Source organism: Schistocerca serialis, chromosome 1, assembly GCF_023864345.2.
Source record: "Schistocerca serialis cubense isolate TAMUIC-IGC-003099 chromosome 1, iqSchSeri2.2, whole genome shotgun sequence".
Lineage (NCBI taxonomy): Eukaryota > Metazoa > Arthropoda > Insecta > Orthoptera > Acrididae > Schistocerca > Schistocerca serialis.
Window position 1 is genome coordinate 213,187,526 of NC_064638.1, and position 23,418 is coordinate 213,210,943.

Genomic DNA, 23,418 nt, shown 5'->3' on the forward strand with positions numbered 1-23,418 from the left:
GCTCTTCTCCTTCCTGTTAGTTTCTCAAGTGCGTGCAAATGTAAGTGTTCATGACTAAACCATCTTTCCTCCTTCGTAGATCATAGGCCTTGCAGGGGACTCCGAAGTAAAGTTCTAGGTTTAATTAATATGCGACGTAATAGACTGCAAGCAATAGTACCCATCATATTACTCACTATACATATTCATGTGTGCATTTAAATTTAACGATCTAAATAATCTAAAACGAACAAAACACTCTGTCGTTATAGAGCCCACTGATGATGCCTTAGAACAAGAAAGCGGCGAAACGCGTCTGGGATAGATAAATTAAGTGGTAGCAGGAAAGGGCGGTTTTATTTACACAACAAGTATTAATAAATGTTCTTTTGTCAGGTTTTTTTTTTTTACGCTCTCACTGCTAAATTCCACTTCGTGCTTCATCCAGCTGTGATGTACGGCACATCCTACTGCTTACCCATTAATTGTAAAGACACCTTTCACTAAATTTCATTCCAGGATCAACAGGGGAACATATACAAATTTAGTAGCACTTTAACATTCGTGCATTTTTCCTTTAACGTGATATACACACATCTAAAACGTTTTTAATCACCTCGGTGTTGAGAGTTCAGGAACCTGTACAGAAAACTGGAATAGAGATCAACACAAAAATAGTTTACTCCCTTTATATTGCTCATAAAAACCACACATTGCTTGTTGTACCACCATACAGTGAGACCTTCCGAGGTGGTGGTCCATATTGTTCGGTACCTCTAATACCCAGTAGCATGTCCTCTTGTACTGATGCATGCCTGTATTTATCGTGGTGTACTATCAACAAACTCATCAGATTGTGCCACTCCTCAACTGCGATTCGGCGTAGATCCCTCAAAGTGGTTGGTGGGCCACGTCGTCCATAAACAGCCCTTTACAATCTTTACCAAGCTTGTTCGATAGGGTTCTAGGGAACATGCTGGCTACTCTAGTCGAGCGATGTCGTTATCTTGAAGGAAGTCATTCACAAGATACGGCCGGCCGCGGTGGCGCTGCAGTCAGGAACCGCGGGACTGCTACGGTCGCAGGTTCGAATCCTGCCTCGGGCATGGGTGTGTGTGATGTCCTTAGGTTAGTTAGGTTTAAGTAGTTCTAAGTTCTAGGGGACTTATGACCTAAGATGTTGAGTCCCATAGTGCTCAGAGCCATTTGAACCACAAGATACGCAGGCGGATTTTCGTACATGATGAAGAATGCCTCGCCAATATTCTGCCGCTATGGTTGCACTATCGGTCGGAGGATGGCATTCACGTATCGTGCAGCCCTTACGGCGCCTTCCATGACCACCAGCGGCGTACGTCGGCCTCACATAATGCCACCTCAAAACTGCAGGGAACCTCCACCTTGCTGCACTCGCTGGACACTGTGTCTAAGGCGTTCTTCTTGACCGGGTTGTCTCCAAACACGTGTCCGATGAGTGTCGCATATGCCTTCAACCAGAGTACGTGACGCCAATCCTGAGCCGTCCATTCGGCATGTTATTGGGCCTATCTGTACCGCGCTGCATGGTGTCGTGGTTGCAAAGATGGACATGGCCACGGACGTCGGGAATGAAGTTGCGCATCATGCAACCTCTTGCGCACAGTTTGAGTCGTAACACGATGTCCTGTGACTGCACGAAAAGCATCATTCAACATGGTGGCGTTGCTTTCAGGGTTCATCCTAGCCATAATCCGTAGGTAGCGGTCATCTACTGCACTAATAGCCCTTGGGCGGCCTGAGCGAAGTATGTCATCGACAGTCCCTGTCTCTCTGTACCTCCACCATGTCAGAACATCACTTAGGTTCAATCCGAGATGCCTGGACACTTCCCTTGCTGAGAGCCCTTCCTGGCACAAAGTAACAATGCGAATGCGATCGAACCGAGGTATTGACCGTCTAGGCATGGTTGAAGTACAGACAACAGAAGCTGTGTACCTCCTTCCTTCCGGAATGACCAGAACACATCGGCTGTGGGACGCCGTCCGTCTAATAGGCGCTGCTCATGCATGTTGCTTACATCTTTGGGCGGGTTTAGTGACCTCCACGAACAGTCAAAGACACTGTGTCCGTGATAAAATATCCGTAATCAACGTTTATCTCCAGGAATTCTGGGAACCAGGGTAATGGAAAACTTTTTTTTGATGTGTGTATATTCGTACTAAACTGTCACGCACTTCTTCCTTGCAATCGCTCCAATAATTGACAATAGAATCGCCATCAATCAGTTCTGTACTATATACTTCTGTACTGGCTACTGTCTGAATCAATGGTATGTTTGTTTCTATATCACTCTATTGCAGCTCATTTTTGAACTGAAAAATGCTTTCCCTATGAAACCAAATATTCAAATGCTATAGAATTTCTGTTTATCAAATACTTGTTTCAAAAAGACTGACTTGAATATGAACAACGACAACCTGAATTCAGATTTCTTATTCTTGATATGTGGATATAAAGATAAAGGACTCCCAGATTCACGGACCAAAAATGATTCTACAGCAGGATTTAAATTAAAAATAATTTCATAAAATGTTTCAAATGGCTCTGAGCACTATGGGACTTAACTGCTGTGGTCATCAGTCCCCTAGAACTTAGAACTACGTAAACCTAACCAACCCTAAGGACATCACACACATCCATGCCCTATGCAGGATTCGAACCTGCGATCGTAGCGGTCGCGCGGTTCCAGACTGTAGCGCCTGGAACCGCTTGGCCACTCCGGCCAGGAAATTTCAAGATTAGGGAGCTAACAATCTTGTAGTGATGGAATAATTGCCGGTATCAACTGATATTTAGAAAATCACAGAACTCTTTAAGTCTTTCCCACCTTAGAATATAAAAATAAAAATATTAGTAAATTCTACAAATTTTACTCTACTGAAGCGACTAACCCCACTTGTCGAGAAAGTACTGGCATTCCGACAAGCAAGTTTCAAAAAGCGAAACTCGACTCTTTCATAGCAATAGAAATGTTTAGAAATGAAATCCAATATTTTTTGATGCACTCCGGTTGTAGACATTACTGCAAGAAAATTTGTTGATTTGTGTGTAGTCATATCGATAGATATACTTACGAGTTTACAAGGTCAACTTCTTCTTCATTAAGCTGTTTGCACCGAGGAGTTAATACTATGGCTTCAATTTGAAATACATAGAACGAAGTGTGGTTCACTTATAACAAACGTATTAATGTATGATTTTTTGAAAAAATTTGCGGCAGGATATCGATGATTATTTGTTTGAGATTTCAACTTATGAATCAACAGACATTAGGGTGACCAATTTTTTAGGAATTACAGTAATAAACGTTTTGCAGTGCTGCAAACAATGTGATCATTTCGACGTTTTTGGAACCACCCAACCTCGAGCATTGTAATTCATAATCTGTTACAACAGAATTGACGCTTTAATATTTCAAACAAGATCCAAATGTGTAACAGGGTAAAGGCACGGACAATACGAATGTAATGGCAGGTGGTAACGATGGTGTACATGAAATTCATTAAGACACTCCAAACTCGATCACTATAAAATGTGTATGCCAATCAGTTTAGCTGGCTAACTCTGCTGCAAGTGAAGTGCTGCAAACATATTTTGCCTTCATAGTTAGGAAAACATGTAATTGGTTCTGTCGTCTCCAGCTCGCCCAACAGTTGTATCGTGATATTTGTGCAATAACATGATGTCCTCTACAAAAAATCAAAGAAAGAGCAGAACCTCTCAAAACCCTACGTGCGTGCGATATGTGATGATTACAGACCAGTGGTTAGAGCAGAGGACGCACATTGCAATAACGCTAGTCAGAGAAAAGTGTTACACTGCAGTAATGCTTTATGCTGTGTTGTCTGATGAATACAGTTTCATGTATTTAACATTTCTAAAGGCGAATGTTTCAGATTTGTAATTGTTTAATAACCATATTAATTTGAGGACATGAGATGCGTGCATGATATTGAATAACCTCACTGTGTTGACAGAAACCTTAATGAAAAATATTGTCCCCACGAACATTGTGCAAAAAAGGTATATTTAGACTTAGAATAGCGTTCAGATCCCACACCATATCTAGGATGTGAATTAGAAAAAAAGACTGACAAACTGAGAAAATCTAATTTACACCCATATCAAGAATACATCCTACATCAGAGATGAATCCAATAGGTCTGCCAATTAATAATTCAGTTGTTGCGAAGACTTCGAGACAATATCGAAATTTTGTGGAAAATTTTGCTTCTTTCAGTGTTCAAAGTTCCTTCAGTCGTTAAAGAACCAATGTTTTCTTTTCTTGACTTGTGTAAAATTGACATTAGCACAATTAAAAAAATTATTTTCAGTGGCTAAATTTAAATCTGGTCCGAAACCCGATTTACAGACGGAATTTCTGCTATTTAGTGCTTACATATAGAGATGCAAGTGACATCAATTCATTTCACGAATTGGAAAAGTTTGCATTGTCGCCAGTAGTGTTACCATGATCGAATGCGGAGGTAGAAAGGCTTTTCAGCCAGGTGAACATATTAAAACTGATGTGAGAGGCAGGATGAAATCCCTAGTGATGAATTCACTTTTGTTGATTGGATATGAATGAGGAGGAAAAAACAATTTTGCTACATTTCTGAACTGCCAACAGAAGTATTTAAACAGACAGGATCTGTTGCGGCATATAATGAAGCTGAATCTTTATCATTCGCTACTACCTCTGGCTCTCTCGAAGAAAACGTTGGTGATCTGGAGCTGTTCACTTGTTTTAGGTGAGTTGGCCGTGGTAATTTTCACTGTACTGTTCTTGCTTTAAACACAAAGGATAATTTGAATTATCTCATATATTTGGTTACTCCACACCCAGTGCTTAAAAGAATTACAACCTAATGGTTTTTGTTAAACGCACGAAAAAAATCTACTTCTTCCTGCTGGTTTTGAATAAGTCTTTGTGGGAAAACCCATTTCGCTATTGTCAAATTGGTTAAATAACACGCCTTTGGGCAAATACACATTTAAAAATTTAACACCCGCAATTCCAAGACATTATGTACTCTTAATATTTATGAAACGTGATAACACAGCACAGTATATCAGATTTGTGGCAGTACTGTATATTAACACTCTTCAAAGGATTAAGTGTAACTGGTAGCAGAAGATATTAACACACTGATAGTACCTTTACAATACTAAGTACAACAACCCAAAATTATATTTGGCCAAAACTTTTCTTATGTCCTTTCGTGTTTGGCACAAAAATTCCTACATTTCAAAGTTAAATTATAGCACTTCCGGCGATTTGGTGCAGCGGCGAGGCACACTAATCGTATTTAGGAGGATGGCAGTTCAAATCGCTTCAGGCCATCCGGATTTCCGTTTCCTGTGATTAACCAACAACTCTTAAGGCGAATCCCGTGGTGGATCCCTTGAAAGAAGAAGGCCAATTTCACTTCGTGCGCTTCCCATGACCGAACTTGTGATCCGTCTTTAATGCTCCCGTCGACCATGGGTCTATGATCCTATTCTACCTCGTTTTAGATTAACAGCAAGGACGTTATTCATTTCCAGTAGAATTACTGTACTGAACGTATCTTGATATCCATTTGCGCATCAAACAGTAATGGATGCACTGTGTGACAGGGAAGAAAGTTTCTAGAATAAAGTTTCTTACCTGGTTTGTATTTACTGTTTATCTTTGTATTGTCTTTTAAGAGATTGATCCTTCTGGCGGCACTGCAATTTAACTGTACAAACACTGCAAATTATCATCCTTTGCTAACAACAGCACTTGAGACTTGTGCAAAGAAAAAGTTTTCATAATCGGTGAACTTCACCTGGAGATTGAAAAATTCTGCAATTATCTCAAAGAAAAATGAAGCATTCTCCCGTATCTGGGGTTTGAAGTATCGATTACTGGAAAATTTCAATGATTGTTTTCTGTGTTGTTTGTGACTTTCTGCTGAAGTAGGAAGACACACAAGCGAATGAATCCTACTGTTATATTGTCCACAGGAACTGTGGTTGCCCAACCTTAACTTCTGCAAGAGTGCAACGGTAGGCATGCCAATGCTGAGCAGCCGCTCTTTGAAACTGGTCCCAGTCACCAGTTTTTCGGTTGGGCTGGTAATGACACATGTCTTCACTTGCCTTTCACTAACTGTCGCATATCTATCCCATGTGCCTGGCGTATTGGTACAAACGAAAAGGGCGATTAGAGGACAGCGAGACATAATCCTAACAAACAGAGATCTCGAAGCAAATAGTTTCCCCTATACGAGGTACGTCCGTGTGTATGTCTTTTTTAAAACACTGTAAATGTCTAAAGGCAACGGCCTTGACGCAGTGGATACACTGGTTCCCGTCACATCACCGAAGTTAAACGCTGTCGGGCGTGGCTGGCACTTTGATGAATGACCATCTGAGCGACCCTGCGCTGTTGCCATATTTCGGGGTGCACTCATCCTCGTGATGCCAATTGAGGAGCTACTCGACTGAATAGTAGCGGCTCCAGTCAAAGAAAACCTTCACAATGACCAGGAGAACGGTGTACGACCACACGCCCCTCCTATCCGCATCCTCAGCTGAGGGTGACACGGCTGTGGGACAGTTCCGATGGGCCACTTGTGGCCTGAAGACGGAGTGCTAATATATAACGGTGCTTTTTGGATGGTGTTCCTTATTATGATAGGATGTGCATCTGGTACACACATGTTGGTGCACTGGCACACTATCATATAACGGCTCAGGAATCGCAGCACGATTCTTAGATGAGCCTATGCCATAGCCTTACACGTCCTGCCAACCTCCCCCCTCCCCCCCCCCCTTCTCATTTGGTGACCTGAGCGTCTTTAATTTTTTGTTCGGGCTTGTTTAAAATCTTTGGTGTGTTCCATCCCTCTTGAAAGTATCGATTAAATAGTGGAATGGATTACTGATGGTCGTGAATAAATTGGGAGAACGATGTGATTTCTTTTAACGTATACAAGCATCGCTCCGGAGATATTCTGAAGCCCTCCATCATGTGATGGGTGGACATGTAGAACACTTTTGTTCTGTGTTTGCCATGTGGTGCACATACGCAGTTTGGCTTCTCGGTGACTCTTTTATAAGGTGATCATGCATGCGGTAATTATACATCGCATTAGCATTGGTTGAACAATGTACTTCTATTAGAATTATTTGCTTGTTTTTCTTCGCCATGTTTTTTCTCATAATAGGCACACTCTGTAACAGGCTTTCCATATTCTAGTCCGCTTCCTCGCAAACAATTTTTGGGGTCTACTGCTCCTTCCAGTGCCAAATAAAGTAATCCAGGATGCCACGGGGGATGTGCTGTACATCGGCCCTTCTTCATTGAAGGGTTTTTCCTATTCTTCATACCCCATCCTCCTACTGTGTACCTTCATTTCGTAATTCAGCTGTCCAGTATATTTTAAGCTTGCTTCAATTATGCAGCAGTTCAAATTATTCCATTTTGTTCATCACCGAATTTCTGCAATTCGCCTTTCAGTATCATATAAGATTTTGATCCAAACACACATATGGAAATTATTTCTAATTTCCACGTCAGTGTCTAGTATCATTCAGATTCTTCAATTCAGGAAAGCTTATTTCGCCACTGATATACAGTCATTGCCTAAAGGGAAAATATTTTTCAGAGTTATACACGTGCCACCTACTCTTATTTACTGAAGCAGCAAGTGTTAATTTGCGCGCAGTTGTACATAATTGTTATCTGTTGTGCCACGAGATTGCGATGTATATAGTGGTTGCTCTCTTGTGTGAGCCAACGAAATCATTGGTTTCTTGGTATACATCGAGAAGATGTCTTTTTCGTCCAGGGCATAGCGTCTAAGTAGCAGAACCCCCCCCCCCCCCCCAAATGTGTTTAAAACTAGCCACTTATTTGACATTGGTGCCCAATAGATTTAAATTTATTTCCTACATGCCATTTAACATAACGAATTTATACTAAAGTCTTGGCTAGTGCTTGGGAGATTCTAAATTACATTTTCAAACAAATGCATGACAATAGTACTCTATGCAAGCGAAAGGTACATGCAGGGATATGTCAAAGTTGTCACAATGTGAGAAAACGTTTGCAATTTATAATAGAATTAAGAATAAAGTGGTGATAAAACCTAGTCATAGCCGAGAGATAGTGAATGCATTAGGCATTCCACCAATCCCATAACGATAGGTTCTTGTGGCTTGTGAATACAGAGAACAGCGTGGGAGAAGAAACTATAGTGATGGACTATAGCCATATGGCACTGGTTGAAACGGCACCAAATGCCTGCCACTCTTCACGTTCTACGCATCACTTCACTGTGTGCAGATTGGATGTACCTCGGTACACCGTATTCTGTGTATAGATACAGCAATATGCGGAGGTTCATCACTAGGTAGTTATCATTCCGCTGCACAAATAGCTTTTTGGGTAGTGGACTAGATCCAGTACAGTGAAACGAACTACGGCAAGCACGCAGAAACGACAATCCTCTACATCAACGCCTACATCTGTACTTCATTACACACATACAGTGTGTGTGGTAGAAGATCCATGAAATATCAGAAGCACTGTCTGTCCGCACCCACACACTCATTTCTGTAGTTGTACGATGGTAATTTGAGGAGATTTCGAACAAATTACACATTTCATCCTACACTGACCACTGCGCAACAGGAGTGGTGCACTGTCATGAGAGGGTACGTATTCTGGGTATACTGTAGGCACAGCTCTGGTTTGGTGAGCGTGACAGGTGCAGCACAGGTGGGGAGTGAAATGGCACGGCAGCTGGAATGTAAGTATCGGTATGATGGGTTCCCTGTGAAACTTTAAAATCAAATTGATATGCCAATTAATGAAATTGATCAATTAATTATACCTGCTGACTCCAGATCATAGGGTTTTCCTAGTTGGCTCATGGGTCCCCGCCCCCTCCACTCCCCTCCCCTTCCCTCCACCAGCCATATTGGTGGGTATTTCGAATTGGGCGCAGATTTCGAATTTTTATGGGAAATTCACAATAATGGAAGGAATTCTGAAAAATTCAATGACTTTCTTTGCCCCAAGGCTTTACCAATGTCCCAATCAACCTGGGAATTTTGGTAGATTCAGAGTGCTGGGTGCCCTTTCTGAGAATCAAACCCCAATGATTCCGGGCGGAAAGCCCAAATGCGCCCTCGTACAGAAGGAAACTATCCAGATGCAGGAGAGGAAGGTTACTTTAGTGTACTTTCTTTATTTTGGCTGGGAAACTGAAGTAAAGATCAGTCCTAATAATGTCATTAATCATAAAGGTGAGGCCCAATTACACATCTATATGCATAGTGTCACACAAGGAGGTCCTAAAACCGCAATACACCTCAAAATGGACGTAATACGCTTAGTTTTATGCTGTTGCGGAACAAATTTCACAATACCACTCGAATTTATTAGCAGATGTACTCAAAATAAGCTCCATGTAAGATGATCGCATCACCTGGAAGCTTGCAGGAAATAAGTTGGAATGGAAGGTACTATGTTGGTGGGAAACATATGCAACTGACGAGATGCTAGTGTTGGAAAAGAAGTGTTCAGTAAGTGTATGACTGTACGTTTGCAGCTGAAGACTGTGTCTACAACATCCTACACAAAGGACATCCTACACAAAGGACTGAAGGAGGAGATAGTGGATGGGTGTAGGTGAACTATTTTTCAGCTAATACTGGTGATGTAGTAGGATTGACTGAAGATTCATTTCTGAACACACAGAGGCTATTTTTTGTGATAGAACGGTTGGTGTTTCTGAAATGGCCAGTCAGTCCACAGTGCAGGAGACAGCTTCATGCTCCCACTGCCACCCTGTTTTACTGACCACGTGTGTGTACTGCTGTTTAACATCAGAGATCGCTACAGATGCCCCCTGATGTATTGTTCAAAACTCACCATGCAGCCCTGGTGCTCTAAATTCAGAAGGCCAACACATGGTACCACAACTGATGGAATATGCTTCACCGCTGTAATTACACATCGAAACTCTAATGCAGAAATCAGCTCTCATAAACAAAGGGTCATAATGCAACAAATGTACTGGGGATTGAGAAAAACATTCTAACAACACAACTACCACAAAACCCTATCCCAAAATATCGCAGTAGGACAAAGGGTTGCCATTTGCACATGTGTTCTCCTCGATGTGCGGTAACTAACTAACCAACTTTGGGCCTTTCCCCTACCAGCCCTCTTTCCTCCCTCTCCTCACTGTAAGTAGCGTCACAAGCCTGTTATATCCTGTTGCTGATAGTCCACAAATAGATCCATCTGGTGGCAGTGATATTTTGTCTCTGATCTGCGAAAATCAGTCACAGATAGACAAAACGTTTCAACAAGAATGCTTTCTGCAGGGTTTCTCCCTGGGAGAAACGACGCACTTCTGGAGAACTCTGAACCATGCTTCTTCAAGTATCAGCTGGTTAGGAATCAAGCAGCAGTCACCTCCAGCCACCACCCAACCCCCCCCCCCACCACCAGCTTTTGCAGCTGAGAGAATAGTCTTTGGTCAGCCACTGTGCAATGTGTCCCAGCAAGCAGGGCCTTCCAGGAGCCTCCCCAATGGAACATGAGGCAGTCCAGAAGATTAGCGGAATAGAGAACAAAGCAAGACCGATTATGGCGATCCAGACTGTGGATTGTGTCTAAAGTGCAGCTGCAGCCACGTATGGAACATACTGCCGTGTCTCCAGTAACAGTGCCTGTAAGCGCACGCCATTCTGAGAGGGAACACATTTCATCAACCACTGTATTTAACAGTAATGCACCTCTTATTTGTTAACATCTATTAAAATAACAAAACTGTGATAGCAATAAAAACGCTCTTATTTCCACGAAAGTAGGCTCAGTATTTTCTTTTAGTTTTATGAACAAAATCGGTATAGTTTGAAAGAATTTGTGATGTTTAAGGCATTATTCGTTTTCAGACAACTGAATTATCGATACTGAATGGCACATATACTGTCATTCTTTTACGTTCGACTGCAGAATTCAGTTCATACGTCTCTCTATCCCCACACCTTCCATTATTTTTCTACAACCAACGAAGGGAAAGAAACCTACAGTACTACCGCCGATTACAGACGAGTAAACTTTAATTTCTGACAGATGAGTTAATTTGTCTCATCTGCTATACATGTACTTCCTGCATAAAATTTAGAAAACTTCTACTATTTTGCTTCAAAAACTACCAATCACTGCAGAATTCGAAACTTTCAATAGAGTAAAGAAAAAGTAAGAATTTAAACTTCGAAGAAAAACCATACACAGTCTAACGTAACGTTAATGTTAAGTGATTTCCTTCAGTCTGATCGACAAAATTATATGATTTGAGAGCATCCCTGGCGTTCAAATCAGTATCTGTACATAAATTGTCATGTACATGAGTTTTGCAAACATTTCATACATGTTAAATAACATTATATAATACAGTTCTTTACTCTATCTGCTCACATATCGGGAAAAAATCACTTTACGTTCGGCAACAAACTGTAATTCCAGAGGATGATGTTTTTTGTACACTATGGCAGGTGCTATTTTACCAATACAGTAGTATATTGTACTGGTGTTTATGAAACATAAGAAACAAATTGTGAGAGCATACCTTGTAATGGAACCTCCTAAGATCACCAATTAGAGAATCCTATTACATTCCACCGGTACATTGAAAACATGTTGATATCTCAGATTTTTTCTCAATAACTGGCCTCTACTGAGCTGTGTGTGATGTTTCTGATACCCAGAAGATCATCATTCGCAACGGTAGTAGATTTTTGTGCTCTAGTTTCATAAGCAATTTGACCATAATAGAACAGGCTGTTCGGTACAATGTCAGGAAAGCCACTATCAGTTATGGGTTCGACAAAGAGCTATAATACAAGTGGTGGCCACTTTATAATTAGAGGTTATGAAGTATGAAATAACACAGGACTTGCAGTAATACACATCCTTAATACACCGTCATGACGATTATAATGTCTCATGAGTCCATGAGAATAGATAGTATTCTGAATGTTCACATTGCAGATTGTCATGCATCAGGGCATTATATTCATTTGAGACATATGAAATACCGATCAGCATCTGTACAGTCATTTGTTACATTGATCTCCATTCTGAGACATCAAAAAACAAATACCTACTATATACTGACATCCGCCATATTACATGTACATGTATTGGTCCAGTGATTGAAGTCACTTGTACAGACCTGTATAAAGTTTTGTTGCCTGTACAGAAAGAAGACCATATCCCACAGGTGGTCAATCAAAAGAGAGTGTTCCTGTGTTGTTCTTTCATAAGTAGTTTGATACATGTTTTTCTGCTGTAACATCCAAGCAGTGTACGACTACAGCCTTGTACACTGCCATACATGTTTTTCTTCCATGACTTTGAGGTCTGTGTCAGGTGCTAAACCAACATTAACATGTTTCTGTCCACCGGTTCTCACGCAAAGCTCGACAGTCTATAGTGTAAACTACTGCTCTCACAATACACATGATGTTTCTTACTAACAAAAATGTGAAGACATCACAACATTTGGAAATTGGTAATGTTTCTACATTGTGGAGCATTTCCAAACAGCTTTCTGAATGTTATAACCTATATATTTAATCTCATCTTCCATTGTAATGGGATAGCAGGTCTCTTGATGTTCCACTTTGAAGAGCATTGTCTCCTTCTATTGTTTCCATGTGCATGGTCACTGTTCGAGGGTTTACCATCCTGGAAGATGCTCTTCACAACATGTGTTGTGCAGTTGAAATAAAAAGACGTACTACATAAAAGAAAGATGTGGCAGGCATCGCAGGATATAGAAAAAGGTCAAGTCTGCAGCACTGAGGAAGTCACCAAACAGTTGTCTGAAGTTGATGACCTCTACATTTAATACGATGTTCCACAGTGACAAGAAGCAGAAATGCAGTGTTCCGGAAAGGCTCTCTACATCTCAAACAAGAGGTATCAGTCAGACATTACATGGTAACCAAAGCATTCCAGAGGAAGGTTGGGATGGAAAAGACACTGTTGACATGGGATGATGTACTGTAACAAGCACTGCAGTTGGTACTGCGATCAATTTTAGAAATTTTAAACGATGCCCCATAATTACAATGCCAGCCAGTGACACAGGAAAATGCTTCCCTATTTCTGTATCATCGCTAAAGCACTCCACCACTACTTTGCAAACACCATATAGCAGCCTGCAAATGTAGGAAGGTGATGGTGCAGTACATCCATTCGCTCAAATACACCAAAGTATATCAGACAGCATCCTGTAACGATGCAGTTAAGTTAGCTTCATATCCCTGCAATGTCGACTACAGTGCAGAATTTGTAATTAGGTCCGGCCATCTTTTCCTATGTAGATGGGAGTCACAGAGTATTATCACATACATAGAATAAAATCGCAGATTACACAAGTCTTACTTATGGCTCCCATCCAAGTGCACAAGATCGCTCCACATGTGGGCATGTAGAGGAGGTAGCACCCCTTATCGGTGATTGTGGAAAAAAAAGAGCGTTGTGGTGATACAGCTGACAGATAAGAAGAAACTTTTGGCTTATGCATGATGGAGCCACAGGTGGGTGGAATTTGAAACATTTTACGTTAACAAACTGTGCTATTAATTCTGGAATGTTATTTCAGTGTCTAGAGCCAGTATCAAGAACATACCAGCAAGAGAGAACTGACTGCAGAGCATAAATACACAAACACTCTTAAGGCTTCGTGGTTTTGCACCTAAAAACGCTATATTGCTTAAGTAATATGGTTCCTGTGGTATTAGTCATGCAGACTGCAACGCCCTTAATATTCTAATGCAGGAAATGTGTGTTCTTCATCCTACATATAACAACCATGCAAGGGTGTTGGTGCATTCGAGTACAGTGCTATGCGGTACTGTCTGACTGACGTGCTGTTGCATTTTGTACTTAAGAATAATACTCATGAAGGGCATTCCCCCTCCATCTAGCACACAGAATAGCAGAATTGGGATCGTTATGTGCTGTCATCATGGATCATTATAAAAGGAGGTGTGGCCGGCACTGCAGAATGCCTTGGTTTGTTGTTATTACTGGAGAAGTAGACCACTTTGTTATGAGATACTGGCAACATAACTTGCATCGAGGATGGTATGCTCTTTAGCAGCAGGAATTTAAATCCGCTTACGTCCCTTACAGGGTCATTGATTGAAGAGTTGGGGTTGCGTTAGTTTAAGCGGGGGGGGGGGGGGGTTAGGGGACGGAACTGCAAGATCATTGGTCCCATCGGATTCGTGAAGGAACCATCCCAGCTGTTGCCTGAAGCGATATAGGAAAATCATGGAAAACCTAGATCAAGTTGGATGGACGCAGTTTTGAGCTGTCATCCTACCAAATGTGAGTCATGTGTGCTAACGATGGCACCGCGTTGCTCAGTTTTGTGAGGAGTTTTTCGCTCCTTGCAGGGCTGTAACACTGTTGAAAATAACACACAAGAGGTTCAAATCGAGACTTTGCGATTGGTAATATGCAGGCATGGTCTCCACGTGTAAGTGTGAAGTTGCGAGCAGCAGGCAGCCATGGTAGAAATGCAGAGCTTGATAGCTGGTCGTCTATAAATAGCGCTGCTGCGGAGACACACTCTGTAAGTAGTGAGAAGGGAAAAACCTTTGGTCCCAGATCGTAACTGAAGTCATCACGCTGCCAACTAACATATACTTTATTGCTGGGGTAGAAAAAAGACTACCAAAATTCTATAGTTTGCAGATGTCCTGACAGGGTTGTGGGAACATATCAGAGCTGGAAGGTGTAAACAAAAGTAGCGAAGGTCTTCTGGTAAGCAATAAAATCATATACTTATTTGACAAATATCAGAGTGGCAACAGAAATTAGCTCAGTACACATGTCAACTCCCTGCTTCACATCCCTACACTACAGAGTGGAATTCAAATAAACATGCAGAACTGCGACAGACTTTGAGTTTCCATAAAGTGCATCGCTACATGAGTCTACAGACAAGATCTCTGATGTGTCATAGCAACATTGTTTCCAGACTCCGAGTTTCCTGTCTGCACCATTCGTTGAGCCTCATCAAGGTACAAAGTGAGTGTTTCTACACTTTTCAAGATCCTCCTATCCAAAATCCATGCAGACAAATCACTAGGAAGAGGGGAATTCTTAGGATTTTTTAGTAGGCTGGTGTATAAGACGTGCACATATCCATTCGTAAACTCAAACAACGCATGGGTACACAATCAATATGAATATGCAAATATAGAAAACTATAGACACAATACGAAAAGGCATAAAATCGGTAAAAATCTATGGAAACCTGGTATTATTACGACAAATTGAAGGATATACACGAAATATATAAAATCGCGAGAACCTTGCAAAATTACATGCCCTATGATCAGTTCTGTCTTTCAGATACTTTCTTTGTACTGGCTCTGGACACTGGGATATTACCCAGAATTGACAGCACAGTTTATTTACATAAAAGTTTTCAAACTCCACCCTTCTGAAGCTCCATCATGCATAAACTACATGTTTCCTACTAATTATTTGTTATATCAACACTACACTCTCATGTCTACTGTACACCAATCACACATGCACAGATATGGCGAGATGCTGTGCACTTGGATGGCTGCCGTAAGCAAGAATGGTACGAAAATGTCTTTGCTGAACAGCTGTTCTGGACTCCCTTCATTCTGTTCCTTCACGAGGCATGGAATGTACTTCTGGTGAGCTGGAGATTAAATCAGGGACCGCATTGCAGAGAGGGCTGGTCAAGGACAATGTAGGGGCTGTGGTTGTTGTGAGCGGACGCAAGGAGAATTGGCCACTCTTCGGGGGCAGGGGGAGGCTTTGTCTGTTAGGCTCATCGAGCTCGAGGCGCAGGCGTCGGCTCGTAGTGGCGTTGGGGCAACTGTGGTGAGACCTATGCCTACTTCGGTGGCCTTGGAATCACATGGAACCCCTGATGTCGCTGCGTCTTCCGGCAGTGAGCATCTTACCGGTCAGACATCACTCCAGGGTGAATGGCGGACAGTGGTGGGCTCGCGCGTGCCTGGCCGAAAGGCGAAGGTGGGATCTGGCCGCGTGGCAGCTGCCTTACCCCTTTCCAACAGGTACGGGGTGCTTCCTAGTGGTGATGACATCGTTTCCGAGCCACCACAGGGTGCCTCGCCTGTTGGGCCAGTGGCCGATTCTCCGGCAAGGTCCCGACAGTCACAGAGGGCGGGCCTATTAGTTATAGGGAGCTCCAACGTTAGGCGGATTATGGAGCCCCTCAGGAAAATAGCGGGTAGGTCGGGGAAGAATGCCAGTGTGCACTCGGTGTGCTTGCCGGGGGGTCTCGTCCGTAATGTGGAGGAGGCCCTTCCGGCAGCTATTGAACGCACTGGGTGTGACCGGCTGCAGATAGTAGCACATGTCGGAACGAATGACGCCTGCCGCTTGGGTTCTGAGGCCATCCTTGGTTCCTTCCGGCGGCTGGCTGATTTGGTGAAGACAACCAGCATCGCACGCGGAGTGCAAGCTGAGCTTAATATCTGCACATAGTGCCCAGAGTCGATGGCGGTCCTCTGGTTTGGAGCCGTGTGGAGGGTCTAAACCAGAGGCTCAGACGACTCTGCGACTATAATGGTTGCAAATTCATCGACCTCCGTTATTGGGTGGAGAACTGTAGGGCCCCCCTAGACAGGTCAGGCGTGCACTACACACCGGAAGCAGCTACTAGGGTAGCAGAGTACGTGTGGCGTGCACACGGGGGTTTTTTAGGTTAGAGGGACCCCCCCTTGGGCGAAACGATAAAATACCTGACGGCTTACCAGAGAGGACATTATCATCGTTGATAAAGAATGTCCGTCCTCAGAGACCAAAAACAGGAAAAGTTAACGTAATATTGGTAAACTGCAGGAGTATCCAGGGCAAGGTTCCTGAATTAGTATCTCTTATTGAAGGAAATAGTGCGCATATAGTATTAGGAACGGAAAGTTGGTTAAAACCGGAAGTGAACAGTAACGAAATCCTAGACACAGAATGGAATATATACCGCAAGGATAGGATAAACGCCAATGGTGGAGGAGTATTTATAGCAGTAAAGAATTCAATAATATCCACTGAAGTTATTAGCGAATGCGAATGTGAAATAATCTGGGTTAAGTTAAGTATCAAAGGTGGGTCAGATATGATAGTCGGATGCTTCTATAGACCACCTGCATCAGCAACCGTAGTAGTTGAGCGCCTCAGAGAGAACCTGCAGAACGTCGTGAAGAAGTTTCGTGATCATACTATTGTAATAGGGGGAGACTTCAATCTACCAGGTATAGAATGGGATAGTCACACAATCAGAACTGGAGCCAGGGACAGAGACTCTTGTGACATTATCCTGACTGCCTTGTCCGAGAATTACTTCGAGCAGATAGTTAGAGAACCAACTCGTGAAGCTAACGTTTTAGACGTCATAGCAACAAATAGACCGGAACTTTTCGACTCCGTGAATGTAGAAGAGGGTATCAGTGATCATAAGTCAGTGGTTGCATCAATGACTACAAGTGTAACAAGAAATGCCAAGAAAGGAAGGAAAATATATTTGCTTAACAAGAGTGATAGGGCACAAATCGCAGAATATCTGAGTGACCACCATCAAACGTTCATTTCTGAGGAAGAGGATGTGGAACAAAAATGGAAAAAATTCAGAAACATCGTCCAGTACGCCTTAGATAAGTTCGTACCGACTAAGGTCCAAAGCGAGGGGAAAGATCCACCGTGGTATAACAATCATGTACGAAAGGTACTACGGAAACAAAGAAAGCTTCATCATAGGTTTAAGAGTAGTCGAATCATAGCTGATAAGGAAAAGCTGAACGAAGCGAAAAAGAGCGTAAAGAGAGCAATGAGAGAAGCATTCAACGAATTCGAACATAAAACATTGGCAAACAATCTAAACAAGAACCCTAAAAAGTTTTGGTCATATGTAAAATCTGTAAGCGGATCTAAATCCCCTATTCAGTCACTCGTTGACCACGATGGAACCGAAACAGAGGACGACCGAAGAAAGGCAGAAATACTGAATTCAGTGTTCCGAAACTGTTTCACTGCGGAAAATCGTAACACGGTCCCTGACTTCAGCCGTCGCACGGACGCCAAAATGGAAAATATTGAAATAAACGATATCGGAATTGAAAAACAACTGCTATCACTTAGTAGCGGAAAAGCATCCGGACCAGACGAGATACCCTTAAGATTCTACAGTGATTATGCTAAAGAACTTGCCCCCTTTCTATCAGCAATTTATCGTAGATCGCTGGAAGAACGTAAAGTACCTAGCGACTGGAAGAAAGCGCAGGTCGTTCCCATTTTCAAGAAGGGTCATAAATCAGATGCGAATAATTATAGGCCTATTTCGCTTACGTCAATCTGTTGTAGAATAATGGAACATGTTTTGTGTTCTCGTATTATGACGTTCTTAGATAATACAAATCTCCTTCATCATAACCAACATGGATTCCGCAAACAGAGATCATGTGAAACTCAGCTCGCCCTATTTGCCCAAGAAATTCACAGTGCCGTAGACACTGGCGAGCAGATTGATGCCGTATTCCTGGACTTCAGGAAGGCATTTGATACGGTTCCGCACTTACGTTTAGTGAAAAAAATACGAGCTTACGGAATATCGGACCAGGTTTGTGATTGGATTCAGGATTTCCTAGAAGAAAGAACACAACATGTCATTCTTAACGGTTCAAAATCTGCAGATGTAGAGGTAATTTCGGGAGTACCGCAGGGAATCGTGATAGGACCTTTATTGTTTACAATATACATAAATGACTTAGTTGACAACATCGGTAGCTCCGTGAGGCTATTTGCAGATGACACGGTTGTCTACAAGAAAGTTGCAACATCAGAAGACTCGTACGTACTCCAGGAGGACCTGCAGAGGATTAATGCATGGTGCGACAGCTGGCAGCTTTCCCTAAACGTAGATAAATGTAATATAATGCGCATACATAGGGGCAGAAATCCATTCCAGTACGATTATGCCATAGGTGGTAAATCATTGGAAGCGGTAACGACCGTAAAATACTTAGGAGTTACTATCCGGAGCGATCTGAAGTGGAATGATCACATAAAACAAATAGTGGGAAAAGCAGGCGCCAGGTTGAGATTCATAGGAAGAATTCTAAGAAAATGTGACTCATCGACGAAAGAAGTAGCTTACAAAACGCTTGTTCGTCCGATTCTTGAGTATTGCTCATCAGTATGGGACCCTTACCAGGTTGGATTAATAGAAGAGATAGACATGATCCAGCGAAAAGCAGCGCGATTCGTCATGGGGACATTTAGTCAGCGCGAGAGCGTTACGGAGATGCTGAACAAGCTCCAGTGGCGGACACTCCAAGAAAGGCGTTACGCAATACGGAGAGGTTTATTATCGAAATTACGAGAGAGCACATTCCGGGAAGAGATGGGCAACATATTACTACCGCCCACATATATCTCGCGTAATGATCACAACGAAAAGATCCGAGAAATTAGAGCAAATACGGAGACTTACAAGCAGTCGTTCTTTCCACGCACAATTCGTGAATGGAACAGGGAAGGGGGGATCAGATAGTGGTACAATAAGTACCCTCCGCCACACACCGTAAGGTGGCTCGCGGAGTATAGATGTAGATGTAGATGTAGGGGAACTTCATGCTATGATTGCGTGAATACCTTCCTTGTGACTCCTTTCCACTTAAGAAAAGATGGCAAGCCATAATCGTAAATTCCGCACTATGATCGATGTGCTAGAAATATGCAGATAACCTGACTGCATCGGTATAGGACACTGTCTGGTATTCTTTATTGTGTGTCGATGCACAGTCTTACTGTACAGTCTTGTATCTGCATTCGTTGTCTATTATATGGTACTTGCAAAGTAGGGGAGGGGTGGTTTAGCAATGATACAGATATAGGGAAGCATTCTGCTGCGTCATTGGTTGGCACTGAAATAACAGAAAGGCTGCTAAAATTGATCATGCTATTGGCTGCTGTGTTTATTATGGTACATTGTCCCACATATATAGGTGTGTTCCATAGGTGGCTGCAACTGCACTTTCAGACACACCACACATGGTTGGGATTGCCATCATTTATTTCACTTGGTCCTGTATCCTGCTGACTGTCAACAGTGCTTCATGCTCTGCTGGGGAGGTTGGTCGAAAGCCATGCTTGCTAGGACAGACTGTGTGGCGGCTGACCAAAGATTGTGCTCCCAGCTGCGGCAGATAGTGTCAGGCGGTGGATGGCGGTGGTAGCAACCTGCTTCCTAACCAGCATATGTTTGAAAAAGCATTCTGGTGAGTTCTTCAGAATTTCATTGTTGTTCTGCGGAAGGCCAGTCTTTCTGAAAATTACATTAGCAGCATGGAGGAAGCGTCCTGTTCTTCAGACTTTTGTATATCTGTTACTGATTTCCACTGACTGGAAACAGTATATCACCGCCACCAGATGGATGTCTTTGCTGACCATCAGCGAAAGGATGGAGCAGGCCTGTATCCCTACCTATGGTAACAAGAGGGAAGGATGAGAGTGGGTAGGAGGGTGGGGAAGATGGTTAGTTCTTCGCCATAGATGGAGGAAATCACACGTGCAACTGCCGCCTCACTCTACTGGTGTGATGTTTTGAGATCAACTTCTGTGGTGTTATTGCCATGATTTCCTCAATCCCTAGTACATGTTTTCCATTATCACCATTTGTTTATGAGAGCTGGATTTTTCGCGATGATTTCCATGTGTAATTAGAACAGTAAAGTATTTTCCATCGGTTGTAGTAGCATGTATAGGCCTTCCTGAATTTCGAGCACCAGGACTGCAGGGTGATTGTCGATCAGTGCAGTAGGAGGGATCAGTAGCAAACTCTGACGTCAGACATCGTGGCACACATGCAGTCAGCAACAGGGGCAGACCATGGTTGTGTGAAGTCGGCTTCTGCACTGCAGATCGACCAGCCACTTCAGAAACAGAAACAGTTCCAGCCCAGCAATAGTGTCCGTGAGTTGTGAAATGCATCTTCAGACCATCCTGATGCATCACCAGTATACGCTGAAAAGTATTCCCCCTATGCTCATCTGTCATCATCTCCTTTGATACCTTGTGCAGGATGCTATAGACACAAGCAGTATCCTTATGTTAATACACTTATTAAATTGCTCTCTGCCCAACACCAACATCTCATCATTTCCTGCCAAAAATAAAGGTAGTACGTTCTTCTTCGCCTTTTTCACGCCAGTTTGTAGGTGAAGGGATCATCCTACATACAGTTTATTTTGAGTTCTTCTACCACTACGTTCGAGTGGTATTGTGAATTTTTTCCAGGCAGTATAACCCCAGTTGTACGATATCATAAATTTTTGAGGTGTGTTGCGATTTTAGGCGCACCTTGTTGTCATGTTATGCATGTAGATGTGGAATTAGACCAGATGTTTATGATTACTTAGTTAATTAGGACCGATGTTTACTTCATTTTCCAACCAAAGTAAATAAAGTACATTAACTGAACCTTCCTCTCCTGCATCTGGACAGTTCCCCTGTCTAAGAAGGTGCACTCGGTCCTTCTGTCCTCCAGGATGACAGTCATTTCGAGTTTCCCGCCAGTTCCTGGGTGGATGTGTTTTTTGTGACGCCACCGAAGACTTATAGGAATTAATTGATGAATTTAATTAATTTACATATAAATTTGATATTACTTTTATATTAAAAGTGTCCCAGGAACATCCCACTACTAATGAAGTACGTCGGGCAGAACGATTCTTTGTGAGAAAATGACTACAATGCACACTTATTTACCGTGAAATTCTGGCGGTACGTCGACCAAACATTTCTTTCCATAGTGAAACAGTGACAACAATTTGACCAAACCCACACAGATGTACATGATTAGGAAGGAAGTTCATCTACATCGACCACAGACGGCAGTGTCCAACCATTCGATGAAGAGACTTGCAACATTTGCAGATTTACGACGATGAGAACGTTGAGATAGAGATTCTGGAATGAAAGATATTAAGTGTTGTTTACTGACACTTGGTGACTGTGTTGAAAACAGCGTCATTTAACTGGATCACTTTTAAGTCCGGTGCAGTGTTCAATAAAAATCGCTTGGTTTAATGTGCATCTTAACGTTTGAAGTCCTGTCGTATAAATGTTATTAGTGCAGGTCTGTACTCACTTGAATTATTGTTATCTTTCCGTCATCGTGTAACGAAATCAATAGGTTTCGTATCTCAAATTAGTGAGTAGATTGCCCTGTAAATATGTGTGGCACTCCAAGGCCTAGTGCCGACTAAACAAAGTGAAAACGAAGTGTGCTACTATTCGCTCAATCGCCTCTGTTACTTCCTGAATTCTAGCTTTGCCAGGGAGAAAGACGTTAAAAAACTGTAAACTTTATAAGAAGTTTCACTATGTCCTGACAGCTTTCAAGTGGGATGAACGATGGTCGCTGTGGTATTCCTCGACAGCATGTCATTTTCCCGAAAATATCTTCTGCCCATCTAAGCTCACAGATGCATCCCGTCACAGTCTCGTACTAATTGGAGGGACCGGCTACAAATCTAGTGGCATGCACCTGAAATGATTCAAAGTCGTCCTGTATTCTGATCTAGTGGCGATCACAAACACTCAAGCAGTTCTCAACAATCACTCGCACATTCTTTTCATTCATGACTTCCTTGAAAGATGCATGATACTGTCCCAAACTATCTAGTCGGTGTAAATGAGTCAAATTACTTTCCAACCTTTTGTGTTACACTTTATACTCAATGGTAAGGGGAAGTGGGCCACAGAATGATGTGACACCTGTCGTGGTAGGGAAGCTGGACAAGAGCAGTTATAATAAACGAACAAGTTAACACAGTGAGCAGAAGATCTGTCGAACTTGAATTTCTCCAACTGTATGAAGAACCGTTACGAATAATGCAGGAGTCCACCTATCTGAATGTCACAGGGATGAGACTCACTGAAACAAGAATGGTTTTGCAGCTGCGACGAGACGAAGTCTGCGTAGCATGAAGTACGGAAGTGAATCCAAGTGCGAGTGGGCTGAGTGGCTGCCACCAGCCGTCCTATATTGCGGCGACAGAGGGCGTTCGTAGTCCACGGCCACTGGAGGGGTGGCTCAACGGGCATGGCCACTGCATCGACCATGTCCCATATGACAGCTGTCGGAGTCTCACGGAAACAGCTTAAAGACACAGGAAGGATGTTATCGATACGTGACAGCACACAAATAACACTTTATCCAAACAATAGAGAAACGTTTCACTTACTCGTTTAATTGGCATATCATTACATTAACACCAGTTTACTACTCATTACATGAAATAAAAAATCTATTCAAGTTGTACGAAATC